Consider the following 17,212-nt stretch of genomic DNA (forward strand, 5'->3'; position numbering starts at 1 on the left):
CTGAGAAGGGATCGATGCAGGGTGCAGGCTGCCTACTTCACTCGAGTCGCGGCTCAGCTCAGGTCAGACAGACTCAGAGAATGAATGTGTAATGACCGGCGGTCCGGCGCCTGCCCCTGTTGCCCGCAAACACTGGCCAATCAGCAGCTGCCTCTTTGTGCTGCTGACTTGCGCTGATTGGCCAGTGTCTGTGAAAACCAGAACACACCTGCAGGCTGGCCGGGCGGGAGAATCAAGTTGAAGCAGTGAGGCAGAATGAGCAGGTTAATACAAGGGGGGGAGGGGGCCGGGCGCCGATCAAAGGCAAGTGCCGCGGGCCCGCGATTTGCCTGCGCCGCCCACAGTGTGTGTTAGTACTAGTATTGCCTGGCTAAAATAAATGGAGGGGGCGGGGCCTTCCGTGCACTCCGGGCCCCCCTGCGCTGCGGGCCCCATAGCAACGGCGTGGTCTGCCTATATTGGCGGTACGCCACTGCTAACGGGTAACACCAAGCTGGACTTTCATTGCAGACTGGCAATTCATTCATAACTTCTAGCAGGAATAATAGGGGAATGACACAACATAGTTGAGAATTAATGCTCCAGAATTAAGGGGATGGTGGGAGGGAATAAAAGTTGCTAAAACACATGTTGGGAAATCAAAGGCAAATCTTCATAGGTTACATCAGAGCCCAAGTAGCTGGTACCTAAGTGATATAGATGACAGTGTGGCGCTTAGTGTTCCTCCAGGCTTATATATCTTAGGCCTCATGCACACAACTGTTCTGTTTTTCCGATCCGCAAACCCTGGATGGCGTCTGTGTGCGTTTTGCAATTTGCCGAACGGCACAGACAGCCTTTAATAAAACTGCCTATTCTTGTTCCCAAAGCACAACAAGGATAGGATAGGTTATTTTTTTTTGTGGGGCCATGGAATGGAGCAACGGATGCAGACAGCACACTGAGTGCTGTCCGCATCCAAGCCGGCAAAACTGCAGCGTGCACGAGGCCTTAACCTGTGGAAGAATGATCTCTTCAGTAGTACTTTCCCCTCTGTCGCACTACTAATTCTGCCATCCCCTCTGCACTTGTGTGACTGGCTGTAGGCTTTTCTGCTGAGGTCACGATCAGGTGTGCTCCTGAGTCTTCCCATTCATCTGCATAGTGTAACTGCAGGAAGCATGTCTGGTTGGGATCTCTGCTGAAGAGCCAGCCCAGGTGGCCACAATGGAGGCGTAAAGACTGCGGAAACAATGTTTGGCTTCAACAGGTTCTAAAACAGAGAACCCCTTTAGCATTAAAGAAAAACTTCCACCTGCAGTAGGCTGGTCACGGGTGGCAGATACTGGTTAGAGTCCAGTACCATTAATAGGACCACATAATCCTGTAAAAACAGTTCAGTTCTAGGGGAATGTGTGTTGTGCAACTAGGTTAATCGGGTGGCCTCAGGTCATGGTGGAATTGGCAATAAATTTATTTGGGTTGGGCTACATGCACACGACCGTATGTGTTTTGCGGTCCGCAAAAAAAACGTTGGCAGATCAATGGTAACAATGCCTATCCTTGTCCGCAAACCGGACAAAAATAGGACATGTTCTGTTTTGCGGGGCTACGGAACAAACATACTGATGCAGACAGCATGTGGTGTGCTGTCCGCATTTTTTTCAGACCCATTGAAATTAATGTGTCCGCATCCTATCTGCAAAAAAAAACAAAAAACGGAATGACACGGAAACAAAACTTTCGTGTGCATGTAGCCTTAGTTGTGAACACCATACATGTACATTTTACGAACATCCGGAGTTCCCAGTAAGGCGGGGAATACACAATGAGGGACATTTATCAAGGCCTGTATGCCACAATTGTAGCTTACAAAGGTCACACGTTATGGCACATGGCATGTATGCGCTATAACTTGTGACTTTGAGCTTCTCTGCACTTTTCAGTGCTGAGAAAAAGGTGGCATGGCTTTGCGCCACCACCGTGTTTATTAGAACTCAGCAGAAAGTGGGGGAAGTCTAATCCGCAAAAAATGTGGAAGGATACAGTTGTGTGCATGAGGCCTAAGTGAAATCAACAGTGGGGAGAAATGCTTTATTTTTATTTTTTATAACCCTGAAGTCAAGGGTGGCTGATGCTGTTTTACAAGCGCAAACCGTCCGTTTTCTACTGTGGAATCCGCAGAGGATTTTGCCCATTTGAACACCGCCTAATGGTGCTGTCACATGCAGGTTTTTCAACACCAAAATCAGGAGTGAATCATAACATAAGAAAGCATTTGGGGTACATCTACACGACGTTTGTCATGCGACAAAAGGGCACAACTAAGGCTACTTTCACACTTGCGTTCAGAGCGGATCCGTCTGCGTTATATTGTAAAAAAAATTCTAAGTGTGAAAGTATCCGCAGACGGATCCGTCCAGACTTTACATTGAAAGTCAATGGGGGACGGATCCGTTTGAAAATTGAGCCATATTGTGTCAAATTCAAACGGATCCGTCCCATTGACTTACATTGTAAGTCTGGACGGACACCCGAACGCTGCAAGCAGCGTTCAGGTGTCCGCCTGCTGAGCGGAGCGGAGCCCAAACGCTGCCAGACTGATGCATTCTGAGCGGATCCGCATCCACTCAATGCATTAGGGCTGGACGGATCCGTTCGGGGCTGCTTGTGAGATCCTTCAAACGGAACTCACAAGCAGAGCCCTGAACGCTAGTGTGAAAGTAGCCTAAACTGACTTCTGCCACACTATTTTTTGTAATGATAGTCTATGTTCTATTTGTTTGCGGTGCTGAGATACGGGGAAAAACCCCACAGAAGCACTCCGTAGTGCTTCTGTTCCGTACAACTTCCGGATTGCAGACCCTTCCAAGTGAATGGGTCCGAATCTGTGATGCGGTGGGCACAGTCGGGCAACAGCCGTGTGCATGAAGCCTAACTCGGGAAGCATCAGAATCATTACTTACCTGGCAGGTGGCTGGGCATCGCCCCCCCGGGAAGTTTCCCTGTAAGGTCTATGGCCAGTCTGCCCCTGTCCATCGTGGTCCTTCCAATTTAGGCCTGAAGCACACGACTGTTGTTCTGGTCTGCATCCGAGCCGCAGTTTTGGCGGCTCTGCTGCAGACCCATTCACTTTAATGGGGCTGCAAAAGATGCGGACAACACTCCGTGTGCTGTCCCCATCCGTTGCTCCATTACTTGGCCCCGCAAAAAAATATAACATGTCCTATTCTTGTTCGCGCTTTACGGACAAGAATAGGCAGTTATATTAAAGGCTGTCCATGCCGTTCCGCAAATTGCGGAACGCACATGGACGCCATCCGTGTTTTGCGGACCGCAAAACACACCACGGTCATGTGCGTGAGGCCTAAGTGTGATAAAGTGGTGGTGTATTATAGTCATCTTATTTTTGTGGTCTGGAACCATAGAAATGTCATGATTTCCAGCTTCCATCCTTTACATCTATGAAAGAGGATCCCTGTGGGTCAATTTCTATGGATTTGCATAAACTGTTCTGATTTACAACAGTTTAAGGATGCAGCACGATCCCTTGTGGAGCATTATTATCCTCACAGAATTGTGTCTGAAGCATATCAAATAGCTAAAGCAACCAAACGTAGTCATCTTCTAGAGCCACGACCCGAAAGGGAAAGTGACCATATGAGATTTATTACACATTGGAATACAGGTCATTCTAAAAAAATTAGCATATTGCGATAAAGTTCATTATTTTCTGTAATGTACTGATAAACATTAGACTTTCATATATTTTAGATTCATTACACACCAACTGAAGTAGTTCAAGCCTTTTATTGTTTTAATATTGATGATTTTGGCATACAGCTCATGAATGCATACACCCAAATTTCCTATCTCAAAAAATTAGCATAGTTCATCCGACCAATAAAAGAAAAGTGTTTTTAATACAAAAATAGTCAACCTTCAAATAATTATGTTCAGTTATCACTCAATACTTGGTCGGGAATCCTTTTGCAGAAATGACTGCTTCAATGCGGCGTGGCATGGAGGCAATCAGCCTGTGGCACTGCTGAGGTGTTATGGAGGCCCAGGATGCTTCGATAGCGGCCTTAAGCTCATCCAGAGTGTTGGGTCTTGCGTCTCTCAACTTTCTCTTCCCAATATCCCACAGATTCTCTATGGGGTTCAGGTCAGGAGAGTTGGCAGGCCAATTGAGCACAGTAATACCATGGTCAGTAAACCATTTACCAGTGGTTTTGGCACTGTGAGCAGGTGCCAGGTCGTGCTGAAAAATGAAATCTTCATCTCCTTAAAGCTTTTCAGCAGATGAAAGTATGAAGTGCTCCAAAATCTCCTGATAGCTAGCTGCATTGACCCTGCCCTTGATAAAACACAGTGGACCAACACCAGCAGCTGACATGGCACCCCAGACCATCACTGACTGTGGGTACTTGACACTGGACTTCAGGCATTTTGGCATTTCCCTCTCCCCAGTCTTCCTCCAGACTCTGGCACCTTGATTTCCGAATGACATGCAAAATTTGCTTTCATCTGAAAAAAGTACTTTTGACCACTGAGCAACAGTCCAGTGCTGCTTCTCTGTAGCCCAGGTCAGGCGCTTCTGCCGCTGTTTCTGGTTCAAAAGTGGCTTGACCTGGGGAATGCGGCACCTGTAGCCCATTTCCTGCACACGCCTGTACACGGTGGGTCTGGATGTTTCTACTCCAGACTCAGTCCACTGCTTCCGCAGGTCCCCCTAGGTCTGGAATCGGTCCTTCTCCACAATCTTCCTCAGGGTCCGGTCACCTCTTCTCGTTGTGCAGCGTTTTCTGCCACACTTTTTCCTTCCCACAGACTTCCCACTGAGGTGCCTTGATACAGCACTCTGGGAACAGCCTATTCGTTCAGAAATTTCTTTCTGTGTCTTACCCTCTTGCTTGAGGGTGTCAATGATGGCCTTCTGGACAGCAGTCAGGTCGGCAGTCTTACCCATGATTGCGGTTTGGAGTAATGAACCAGGCTGGGAGTTTTTAAAAGCCTCAGGAATCTTTTGCAGGTGTTTAGAGTTAATTAGTTGATTCAGATGATTAGGTTAATAGCTCGTTTAGAGAACCTTTTCATGATATGCTAATTTTTTTAGATAGGAATTTTGGGTTTTCATGAGCTGTATGCCAAAATCATCAATATTAAAACAATAAAAGGCTTGAACTACTTCAGTTGGTGTGTAATGAATCTAAAATATATGAAAGTCTAATGTTTATCAGTACATTACAGAAAATAAAGAACTTTATCACAATATGCTAATTTTTTTTAAAAGGACCTGTATATTACTGACCTTCCCGTCCTCTGAGAGACAAAGTCACTCGCAGTCACTTTACTACACCGAAGGTCAGTTTCAAACGAGGTATACAACTGAAGGGATTGTAGTATATGCCCTCACATGGAGCCCACGACATTCATCAATCCATGGGTGGCAGTTCCATTTGAGGGAGTATGCAGATTGCAAAACAGCCTTCTCACTGTTTACCGCAGGCCCAGTGACGTCACGACTAGTATTAACTTGCCTGGGCGGGGCTAAGCTCTGTTCACTTGAATGGAGCTTAGCCCCGCCCAGGTCAGCTGCCTTCTCAAATAGCTGATCGGTAGGGGTCCCGGGTGTCGGATCCCCGCCGATCAGATGCTGAGGATAGATCATCAGTTTAAACAAACGGCAGAACCCCTTTAAGGCCACTTGTAGACAAGCGTTTGACAAGAACTGTAAGGGTTACATAGCATCATAAATCAATCTAATGCTATGTGACCCCGGCAGTGCTGGGAGGTCAGGCCGGGAGCTGCGCTGCGCTCTCTCAGAGTGACATACTCTAGTCTGCGGTAGCACTGAAAAGGATCAGTTTAAATATTTGGGGTGGTTATTACAACAGTCAATTATTGCGCACAGAATCCAGGTGGATTTACACCTTCAATTCAGTGAATCCGAACCTTACAAGGGTTGTGGGTTGTGCAGGCCACATCAATATCTAATATGCGGGGGTCTGACCCTGGAACCCCTGCCGATCAGCTGTTTGAAGAGGAGGCGGAGCTCCATGCGAGCACTACTGCCCCTTCATTACACTGCCCGTCGTCTCCCCTGTAATTACAAGTACTTGCTACATTGAAGTGACTGGAGCGAGTACTTGTAGATAAACTACACCTCCAAGAAGACGGGCAGTGTAATGAAGAGGTAGCGCTCACATGGAGTGCCGCCTCCTGTTCAAACAGCTGACCAGCTACGGGAGACGGGTGTCGGACCCCGGCCCACCATATATTAATGACCTATCCTGACACGGTCATCAATATATATGGCTTGCACAACCACTTTAATGAGGAATTATTATTTACAGTTTTTGGGGGAATGGATTTATAAACATTTTTTTAGAATTATTATATATTTACCTTTTTTATGTGAAAACCAGCTTTTTGTATTATACCTCCCTCAAGTGCTACTGTCTTTGAGGATGTCTGGAATATATCTTCTTAAGTGTTGCTGTCTGGAAGGATGTTTCTGAATATTTGAGTGGTGTTACTTAACCACTTCAGCCCCGCTAGGTGAAACCCCCTTCATGACCAGGCCACTTTTTACACTTCGGCACTACACTACTTTCACCGTTTATCGCTCGGTCATGCAACTTACCACCCAAATGAATTTTACCTCCTTTTCTTCTCACTAATGGAGCTTTCATTTGGTGGTATTTTATTGCTGCTGACATTTTTACTTTTTTTGTTATTAATCAAAATGTAACGATTTTTTTGCAAAAAAATGACATTTTTCACTTTCAGCTGTGAAATTTTGCAAAAAAAACGACATCCATATATAAATTTTTCGCTAAATTTATAGTTCTACATGTCTTTGATAAAAAAAAAATGTTTGGGCAAAAAAAAAATGGTTTGGGTAAAAGTTATAGCATTTACAAACTATGGTACAAAAATGTGAATTTCCGCTTTTTGAAACGGCTCTGATTTTCTGAGCACCTGTCATGTTTCCTGAGGTTCTACAATGCCCAAACAGTAGAAAAACCCCACAAATGACCCCATTTCGGAAAGTAGACACCCTAAGGTATTCGCTGATGGGCATAGTGAGTTCATAGAACTTTTTATTTTTTGTCACAAGTTAGCGGAAAATGATGATGATTTTATTTTTTTTTATTTTTTCTTACAAAGTCTCATATTCCACTAACTTGCGACAAAAAATAAAAAATTCTAGGAACTCACCATGCCCCTCACAGAATACCTTGGGGTGTCTTCTTTCCAAAATGGGGTCACTTGTGGCGTAGTTATACTGCCCTGGCAATTTAGGGGCCCAAATGTGTGAGAAGTACCTTGCAATCAAAATGTGTAAAAAATGCCCTGCAAAATCCGAAAGGTGCACTTTGGAATATGTGCCCCTTTGCCCACCTTGGCAGCAAAAAAGTGTGACACATCTGGTATCGCCGTACTCAGGAGAAATTGGGGAATGTGTTTTGGGGTGTCATTTTACATATACCCATGCTGGGTGAGAAAAATATCTTGGTCAAATGCCAACTTTGTATAAAAAAATGGGAAAAGTTGTCTTTTGCCAAGATATTTCTCTCACCCAGCATGGGTATATGTAAAATGACACCCCAAAACACATTCCCCAACTTCTCCTGAGTACGGCGATACCACATGTGTGACACTTTTTTGCTGCCAAGGTGGGCAAAGGGGCGCATATTCCAAAGTGCACCTTTCGGATTTCACCGGTCATTTCTTACACATTTTGATTGCAAAGTTCTTCTCACACATTTGGGCCCCTAAATTGCCAGGGCAGTATAACTACGCCACAAGTGACCCCATTTTGGAAAGAAGACACCCCAAGGTATTCCGTGAGGGGCATGGCGAGTTCCTAGAATTTTTTATTTTTTGTCACAAGTTAGCGGAAAATGATGATTTTTTTTTTTCTCTTTTTTTCCTTACAAAGTCTCATATTCCACTAACTTGCGACAAAAAATAAAAAATTCTAGGAACTCGCCATGCCCCTCACGGAATACCTTGGGGTGTCTTCTTTCCAAAATGGGGTCACTTGTGGCGTAGTTATACTGCCCTGGCAATTTAGGGGCCCATATGTGTGAGAAGTACCTTGCAATCAAAATCTGTAAAAAATGACCGGTGAAATCCGAAAGGTGCACTTTGGAATATGTGCCCCTTTGCCCACCTTGGCATCAAAAAAGTGTCACACATCTGGTATCGCCGTACTCAGGAGAAGTTGGGGAATGTGTTTTGGGCTGTCATTTTACATATACCCATGCTGGGTGAGAGAAATATCTTGGCAAAAGACAACTTTTCCCATTTTTTTATACAAAGTTGGCATTTGACCAAGATATTTTTCTCACCCAGCATGGGTATATGTAAAATGACACCCCAAAACACATTGCCCAACTTCTCCTGAGTACGGCGATACCAGATGTGTCACACTTTTTTGCTGCCAAGGTGGGCAAAGGGGCACATATTCCAAAGTGCACCTTTCGGATTTTGCAGGGCATTTTTTACACATTTTGATTGCAAAGTTCTTCTCACACATTTGGGCCCCTAAATTGCCAGGGCAGTATAACTACCCCACAAGTGACCCCATTTTGGAAAGAAGACACCCCAAGGTATTCTGTGAGGGGCATGGCGAGTTCCTAGAATTTTTTATTTTTTGTCGCAAGTTAGTGGAATATGAGACTTTGTAAGGAAAAAAGAAAAAAAAAGAAAAATCATCATTTTCCGCTAAATTGTGACAAAAAATAAAAAAATTCTAGGAACTCGCCGTGCCCCCCACGGAATACCTTGGGGTGTCTTCTTTCCAAAATGGGGTCACTTGTGGCGTAGTTATACTGCCCTGGCAATTTAGGGGCCCAAATGTGTAAGAAGTACCTTGAAATCAAAATGTGTAAAAAATGGCCTGCGAAATCCGAAAGGTGCCCCTTTGCCCACCTTGGCTGCAAAAAAGTGTCACACATCTGGTATCGCCGTACTCAGGAGAAGTTGGGCAATGTGTTTTGGGGGGTCATTTTACATATACCCATGCTGGGTGAGAGAAATATCTTGGCAAAAGACAACTTTTCCCATTTTTTTATACAAAGTTGGCATTTGACCAAGATATTTTTCTCACCCAGCATGGGTATATGTAAAATGACCCCCCAAAACACATTGCCCAACTTCTCCTGAGTACGGAGATACCAGATGTGTGACACTTTTTTGCAGCCTAGATGCGCAAAGGGGCCCAAATTCCTTTTAGGAGGGCATTTTTAGACATTTGGATCCCAGACTTCTTCTCACACTTTCGGGCCCCTAAAAAGCCAGGGCAGTATAAATACCCCACATGTGACCCCACTTTGGAAAGAAGACACCCCAAGGTATTCAATGAGGGGCATGGCGAGTTCCTAGAATTTTTTTTTTTTTTGCATAAGTTAGCGGATATTGATTTTTTTTTGTTTTTTTTCTCACAAAGTCTCACTTTCCGCTAACTTAGGACAAAAATTTCAATCTTTCATGGACTCAATATGCCCCTCACGGAATACCTTGGGGTGTCTTCTTTCCGAAATGGGGTCACATGTGGGGTATTTATACTGCCCTGGCTTTTTAGGGGCCCTAAAGCGTGAGAAGAAGTCTGGAATATAAATGTCTAAAAATGTTTACGCATTTGGATTCCGTGAGGGGTATGGTGCGTCCATGTGAGATTTTATTTTTTGACACAAGTTAGTGGAATATGAGACTTAGTAAGAAAAAACAAAAACAAAAACAAAACAAAAAATTTCCGCTAACTTGTGCCAAAAAAAATGGCTGAATGGAGCCTTACCAGGGGGGGAGTGATCAATGACAGGGGGGTGATCAATGACAGGGGGGTGATCACCCATATAGACTCCCTGATCACCCCCCTGTCATTGATCACCCCCCCTGTAAGGCTCCATTCAGACATCCGCATGATTTTTTACGGATCCATGGATACATGGATCGGATCCACAGAACGCATGCGGACGTCTGAATGGAGCCTTACAGGGGGGTTATCAATGACAGGGGGTGATCAGGGTAATCAGGGTGATCACCCCCCTGTCACTGATCACCCCCCTGTAAGGCTCCATTCAGACATCCGCATGATTTTTTACGGATCCATGGATACATGGATCGGATCCACAGAACGCATGCGGACGTCTGAATGGAGCCTTACAGGGGGGTTATCAATGACAGGGGGTGATCAGGGTAATCAGGGTGATCACCCCCCTGTCACTGATCACCCCCCCTGTAAGGCTCCATTCAGACATCCGCATGATTTTTTACGGATCCATGGATACATGGATCGGATCCACAGAACGCATGCGGACGTCTGAATGGAGCCTTACAGGGGGGTTATCAATGACAGGGGGTGATCAGGGTGATCACCCCCCTGTCACTGATCACCCCCCCTGTAAGGCTCCATTCAGACATCCGCATGATTTTTTACGGATCCATGGATACATGGATCGGATCCGTAAAAATCATGCGGACGTCTGAATGGAGCCTGACAGGGGGGTGATCAATGACGGGGGTGATCAAGGAGTGTATATGGGTGATCACCCACCTGTCATTGATCACCCCCCTGTAAGGCTCCATTCAGACATCCGCATGATTTTTTACGGATCCATGGATACATGGATCGGATCCACAATACGCATGCGGACGTCTGAATGGAGCCTTACAGGGGGGTTATCAATGACAGGGGGTGATCAGGGTGATCAGGGTAATCACCCCCCTGTCACTGATCACCCCCCCTGTAAGGCTCCATTCAGACATCCGCATGATTTTTTACGGATCCATGGATCGGATCCACAGAACGCATGCGGACGTCTGAATGGAGCCTTACAGGGGGGTTATCAATGACAGGGGGTGATCAGGGTAATCAGGGTGATCACCCCCCTGTCACTGATCACCCCCCCTGTAAGGCTCCATTCAGACATCCGCATGATTTTTTACGGATCCATGGATACATGGATCGGATCCACAGAACGCATGCGGACGTCTGAATGGAGCCTTACAGGGGGGTTATCAATGACAGGGGGTGATCAGGGTAATCAGGGTGATCACCCCCCTGTCACTGATCACCCCCCCTGTAAGGCTCCATTCAGACGTCCGCATGATTTTTACGGATCCATGGATACATGGATCGGATCCGTAAAAATCATGCGGACGTCTGAATGGAGCCTGACAGGGGGGTGATCAATGACGGGGGTGATCAAGGAGTGTATATGGGTGATCACCCACCTGTCATTGATCACCCCCCTGTAAGGCTCCATTCAGACGTCCGCATGATTTTTACGGATCCATGGATACATGGATCGGATCCGTAAAAATCATGCGGACGTCTGAATGGAGCCTTACAGGGGGGTGATCAATGACAGGGGGTGATCAGGGAGTGTATATGGGTGATCACCCGCCTGTCATTGATCACCCCCCTGTAAGGCTCCATTCAGACGTCCGCATGATTTTTACGGATCCATGGATACATGGATCGGATCCGTAAAAATCATGCGGACGTCTGAATGGAGCCTGACAGGGCGGTGATCAATGACAGGGGGTGATCAGGGAGTGTATATGGGTGATCACCCGCCTGTCATTGATCACCCCCCTGTAAGGCTCCATTCAGACGTCCGCATGATTTTTACGGATCCATGGATACATGGATCGGATCCGTAAAAATCATGCGGACGTCTGAACGGAGCCTGACAGGGGGGTGATCAATGACAGGGCGGTGATCAATGACAGGGGGGTGATCAGGGAGTTTATTTGGGGTGATCAGGGGTTTATAAGGGGTTAATAAGTGACGGGGGGGGTGGGGGGGGTGTAGTGTAGTGTAGTGTGGTGTTTGGTGGGACTGTACTGACCTACCTGAGTCCTCTGGTGGTCGATCCTAACAAAAGGGACCACCAGAGGACCAGGTAGGAGGTATATTAGACGCTGTTATGAAAACAGCGTCTAATATACCTGTTAGGGGTTAAAAAATTCGGATCTCCAGCCTGCCAGCGAGCGATCGCCGCTGGCAGGCTGGAGATCCACTCGCTTACCTTCCGTTCCTGTGAGCGCGCGCGCCTGTGTGCGCGCGTTCACAGGAAATCTCGCGTCTCGCGAGATGACGCGCCGATGCGTCCAGGAGGAGAAAAGCAACCACCTTCCGGACGCATCGGCGCGTTAGGCGGTCCGGAGGTGGTTAAAGGGAACCTGTCACCGGGATTTTGGGTATAGAGCTGAGGACATGGGCGGCTAGATAGCCGCTAGCACATCCGCAATACCCAGTCCCCATAGCTCTGTGTGCTTTTATTGTGTAAATAAAACGATTTGATCCATATGCAAATAAACCTGAGATGAGTCAGAGCTTGAAAATATGACTCTTCTCTGGTCACACAAGTGAGATATGACTCTTTTATGTTAATTTGCATAAAAGGCGGGAAGTACAAAAATGCATAATACTTATTGAATTCGTCTGCAAATGAAATTAAAAGTGTAATTTATATGTTTAGGGTAACACAATGAACATTTAGAAACGCTCAGTGAGGGTAGCATAGTAGAGGTGACAGGTTCCCTTTAAAGGGAATGTGTCATCAGAAAATGACCTGCTGTTTAAATGTTTAATATATTTTAAAATCATTTTTGATGACGCAATTTAAAATTTTCCATGTCACTTTTTATATTTAAACTAAGGGTACTTACACACTAGCGTCGCTGGATTCTGGCAGGCAGTTCTGACGCCGGAACTGCCTGCTGGATGCCGCAATCTGTATGCAAATGGATACCATTTGTAGATGGATCCGGATCCGTCTCACAAATATATTGCAATACCGGATCCGTCTCTCTGGTTGTCATCTGGAAAAACGGATCCGGTATTTATCTTTTTGACATTTTAAGGCTACTTTCACACTTGTGTTCAGTGCGGATCCGTCTGGTATCTGCACAGACGGATCCGCACCTATAATGCAAACGATGGTATCCGTTCAGTGCGGATCCGTCTGCATAACAGCTTTTTCAGATCTGAGTTTTCAAGATTGTGAAAACTTAGATCAGACAGTATAGTCTAACACTGGCCACCAATGCTAATACTGGGGAGGGAGCAGCACTGGCCACCAATGCTTTTAATACTGGGGGTTAATTGTGCTGATCACAGCCCCCTGTAACAGATAGGGTGGTGCCAGGCAGCTGGGGGCAGTTATGTACACAGTTTTTAGTATATTCTAACTTGAAGCGTCCCCATCACTATGGGAACGCCTCTGTGTTAGAATATACTGTCCGATCTGAGTTTCACGATCTAACTCAAATCCGATGGTATATTCTAACATAGAGGCGTTCCCATGGTGATGGGGACGCTTCAAGTTCAAAATATACCATCGGATTGGAGAAAACTCCTATCCGATGGTATATTAATAGGGACTCCTGACTTTACATTGAAAGTCAATGGGGGACGGATCCGTTTGCAATTGCACTATATTGTGTCAACGTCAAACGGATCCGTCCCCATTGACTTGCATTGTAAGTCAGGACAGATCCGTTTGGCTGCAAGCAGCGTTTGGGTGTCCGTCTCCTGAGCGGAATGGAGGCGGAACGGAGCCAAACTGATGCATTCTGAATGGATCCGCATCCATTCAGAATGCATTGGGGATGTACGGATCCGTTCGGGGCCGCTTGTGAGAGCCTTCAAACAGATCTCACAAGTGGAACCCCAAACGCAAGTGTGAAAGTAGCCTTAAAGGTCTGCGCATGCGCAGACCGCAAAACCGGATCTGTTTTTCCGGAACACTTAGGGCCGGCATTAATGCATTTAAATGTAAAATAATGCCGGATCCAGCATTCCGGCAAGTGTTCCAGAATTTTAGACGGAGAAAATACCGCAGCATGCTGCGGTATTTTTTCTGTCCCAAAAATGTACAGGGACTGAACTGATGCATCCTGAACGGAATGCTCTCCATTCAGGATGCATTAGGATAAGGCCTCATGCACACGACAGTATTTTTTCACTGTCCGCAAAACGGGGTTCCGTTGGTCCGTGATCCGTGACCGTTTTTCCGTCCGTGGGTCTTCCTTGATTTTTGGAGGATCCACGGACATGAAAAAAAAGTCATTTTGGTGTCCGCCTGGCCGTGCGGAGCCAAACGGATCCGTCCTGAATTACAATGCAAGTCAATGGGGACGGATCCGTTTGATGTTGACACAATATGGTGCCATTTCAAACGGATCCGTCCCCATTGACTTTCAATGTAAAGTCTGGAGTTCTGTTATACCATCGGATTGGAGTTTTCTCCAATCCGATGGTATATTTTAACTTGTAGCGTCCCCATCACCATGGGAACGCCTCTATGTTAGAATATACTGTCGGATATGAGCTACATCGTGAAACTCATTTCCGACAGTATATTCTAACACAGAGGCGTTCCCATGGTGATGGAGACGCTTCAGGTTAGAATATACAAAAAAACTGTGTACATGACTGTCCCCTGCTGCCTGGCAGGTGCTGCCAGGCAGCAGGGGGCAGACCCCCCCCCCCCCCCCCTGTTTTTAACTCATTGGTGGCCAGTGGGCCCCCCCTCCCCTGTTGTTAACTCGTTGGTGGCCAGTGTGCGCACCCCCCTCCCTCCCTCCCTCTATTGTTTTAATACATTGGGGCCAGTGTGCGCGCGCCCCCCCAACCCCCCCCCCCCCTCCCTCCCTCTATTGTTTGAATACATTGGGGCCAGTGTGCGCGCGCTCCCTCCCTCCCTCTATTGTTTTAATACATTGGGGCCAGTGTGCGCGCGCCCCCCCAACCCCCCCCCCCCCTCCCTCCCTCTATTGTAATCATCATCGGTGGCAGCGGAGTGGAAGATTTTCATACTTACCTGGCTGCTGGCTGCTGCGATCTCTGTGTCCGGCCGGGAGCTCCTCCTACTGGTAAGTGACAGGTCTGTGCGGCGCATTGCTGTCACTTACCAGTAGGAGGAGCTCCCGGCCGGACGCAGACATCGCAGCAGCCAGCAGCCAGGTAAGTATGAAAATCTTCTACTCCGCTGCCACCGATGATGATTACAATAGAGGGAGGGAGGGGGGGGGGGGGGGGGGTTGGGGGGGCGCGCGCACACTGGCCCCAATGTATTCAAACAATAGAGGGAGGGAGGGGGGGTTGGGGGGGGGCGCGCACACTGGCCCCAATGTATTCAAACAATAAAGGGAGGGAGGGGGGGTTGGGGGGGCGCGCGCACACTGGCCCCAATGTATTAAAACAATAGAGGGAGGGAGGGGGGTGCGCACACTGGCCACCAACGAGTTAACAACAGGGGGGGGGGGGGGCCGCACAATGATATTCAAACTGGGGAGGGGGGGGGGGGGGGGTCTGCCCCCTGCTGCCTGGCAGCCCTGATCTCTTACAGGGGGATATGATGGGGTTAATTGTACTATCATATCCCCCTGTAAGAGATCGGGTGCTGCCAGGCAGCAGGGGGCAGTCTTGTACAAAGTTTGCAGTGTATTCTAACTAGAAGCGTCCCCATCACCATGGGAACGCTTCTGTGTTAGAATATACTGTCGGAAATGAGTTTTCACGAAGTGAAAACTTAGCTCAGAAAAAGCTTTTATACAGACGGATCTTCAGATCCGTCTGTATGAAAGCAACCTACGGCCACGGATCACGGACACGGATGCCAATCTTGTGTGCATCCGTGTTCTTTCACGGACCCATTGACTTGAATGGGCCCGTGAACCGTTGGCCGTGAAAAAAATAGGACAGGTCATATTTTTTTCACGGCCAGGAAACACGGCTCACGGATGCGGCTGCCAAACGGTGCATTTTCCGAATTTTCCACGGACCCATTGAAAGTCAATGGGTCCGTGAAAAAAAACGGAAAACGGCACAACGGCCACGGATGCACACAACGGTCGTGTGCATGAGGCCTAAAACTGATCAGTTTTTCCAGTATTGAGCCCCTAGGACTGAACTCAATACCGGGAAAGAAAATCGCTAGTGTGAAAGTACCCTAAAACCAAAAATCCTGCAGTTTTTGCACTGGCCACTATGGCCGTTTTCAGATGAGCGTTTTGAAATCCGTCAGTATTCGGGCTCAGGATCCTGATGATATACCATCAGTATTGTCATCAGGATTGCTTCAGGATTTCATCCGGATTTACATGCGTATTTCTTACTTATGCACTGCACAGACTGTAATTTGCGTATTTGGAAACAAATCCACAAAAAACTCGGACAATCTACGGATTTTAAATACTGACGAAAATTATACATCCATGTGAATAGCTCCATTCATTAACATTAGCAGGGGATTCCAGAACATAAAATCTGGACTATATATGCATTGCAAATACGCTCGTCTGAAAGCAGCCTATGTCTAAGGCTACTTTCACACTAAAGTTTCTATTTTCCGGTATTGAGATCCATCTCAGGGTCTCAATACTGGAAAAAAAAACTTCCGTTTTGTCCCCATTCATTGTCAATGGGGACAAAATGTAACTGAACAGAAGGGAATGCTCCAAAATGCATTCCGTTCCGTTCTCATAGCGGAGAGCAAACCGCCGCAAGCTGCTGTTTTCTTTCCGTCATGGGATGTGGAGCAAGACAGATACGTCATGACCCACAACGCAAGTCAATGGGGACGGATCCATTTAAAACGGATCCTTCCCCCATGGTCTTTCAATGGAGTTCATGATGGATCTGTCTTGGGTATGTTAAAGATAACATACCCAAGATATAATGCAGATAGTTGTATTATCAGAAGGGATGAGCGAATCGACTTCGGATGAAACAGCCGAAGTCGATTCGCATAAAATTTCGTTCTAATACTGTACAGTATTAGAATGTATTGGCTCCGATGAGCCAAAGTTATTACTTGGAACCGAACCCGAGTTCGGGAAATGTTTTTTTTACAGCAGTAATTCATTTATAGTAAATGCACTCGCTCCGTACAGTATTGAAACAAAGTTTTATGCGAATCGACTTTGCATGTTTCATCCTAAGCCGATTCGCTCATCCCTAATTATCAGTAACGGAAGTGTTTTTGCTGAACCCTGCCAGATCCAGCAAAAACGCTAGTGTGAAAGTAGCCTAATAATTGGGGCCACTTCTTGACCCAGTGCAATACGCATGGGGTTTCCTAGGCCTGGGTTCACATCACCATTTTATTTTCTGTTCTGATCTGTCAGAAGAAAGAAAAAAACGGATCCTGTGCATCAGATACACACATTTGGCATCTGTTTGAGACATTTCTGTCGGGGTACT

This window comes from Bufo gargarizans, chromosome 2 (genome assembly GCF_014858855.1).
Source record: "Bufo gargarizans isolate SCDJY-AF-19 chromosome 2, ASM1485885v1, whole genome shotgun sequence".
Classification (NCBI taxonomy): domain Eukaryota; kingdom Metazoa; phylum Chordata; class Amphibia; order Anura; family Bufonidae; genus Bufo; species Bufo gargarizans.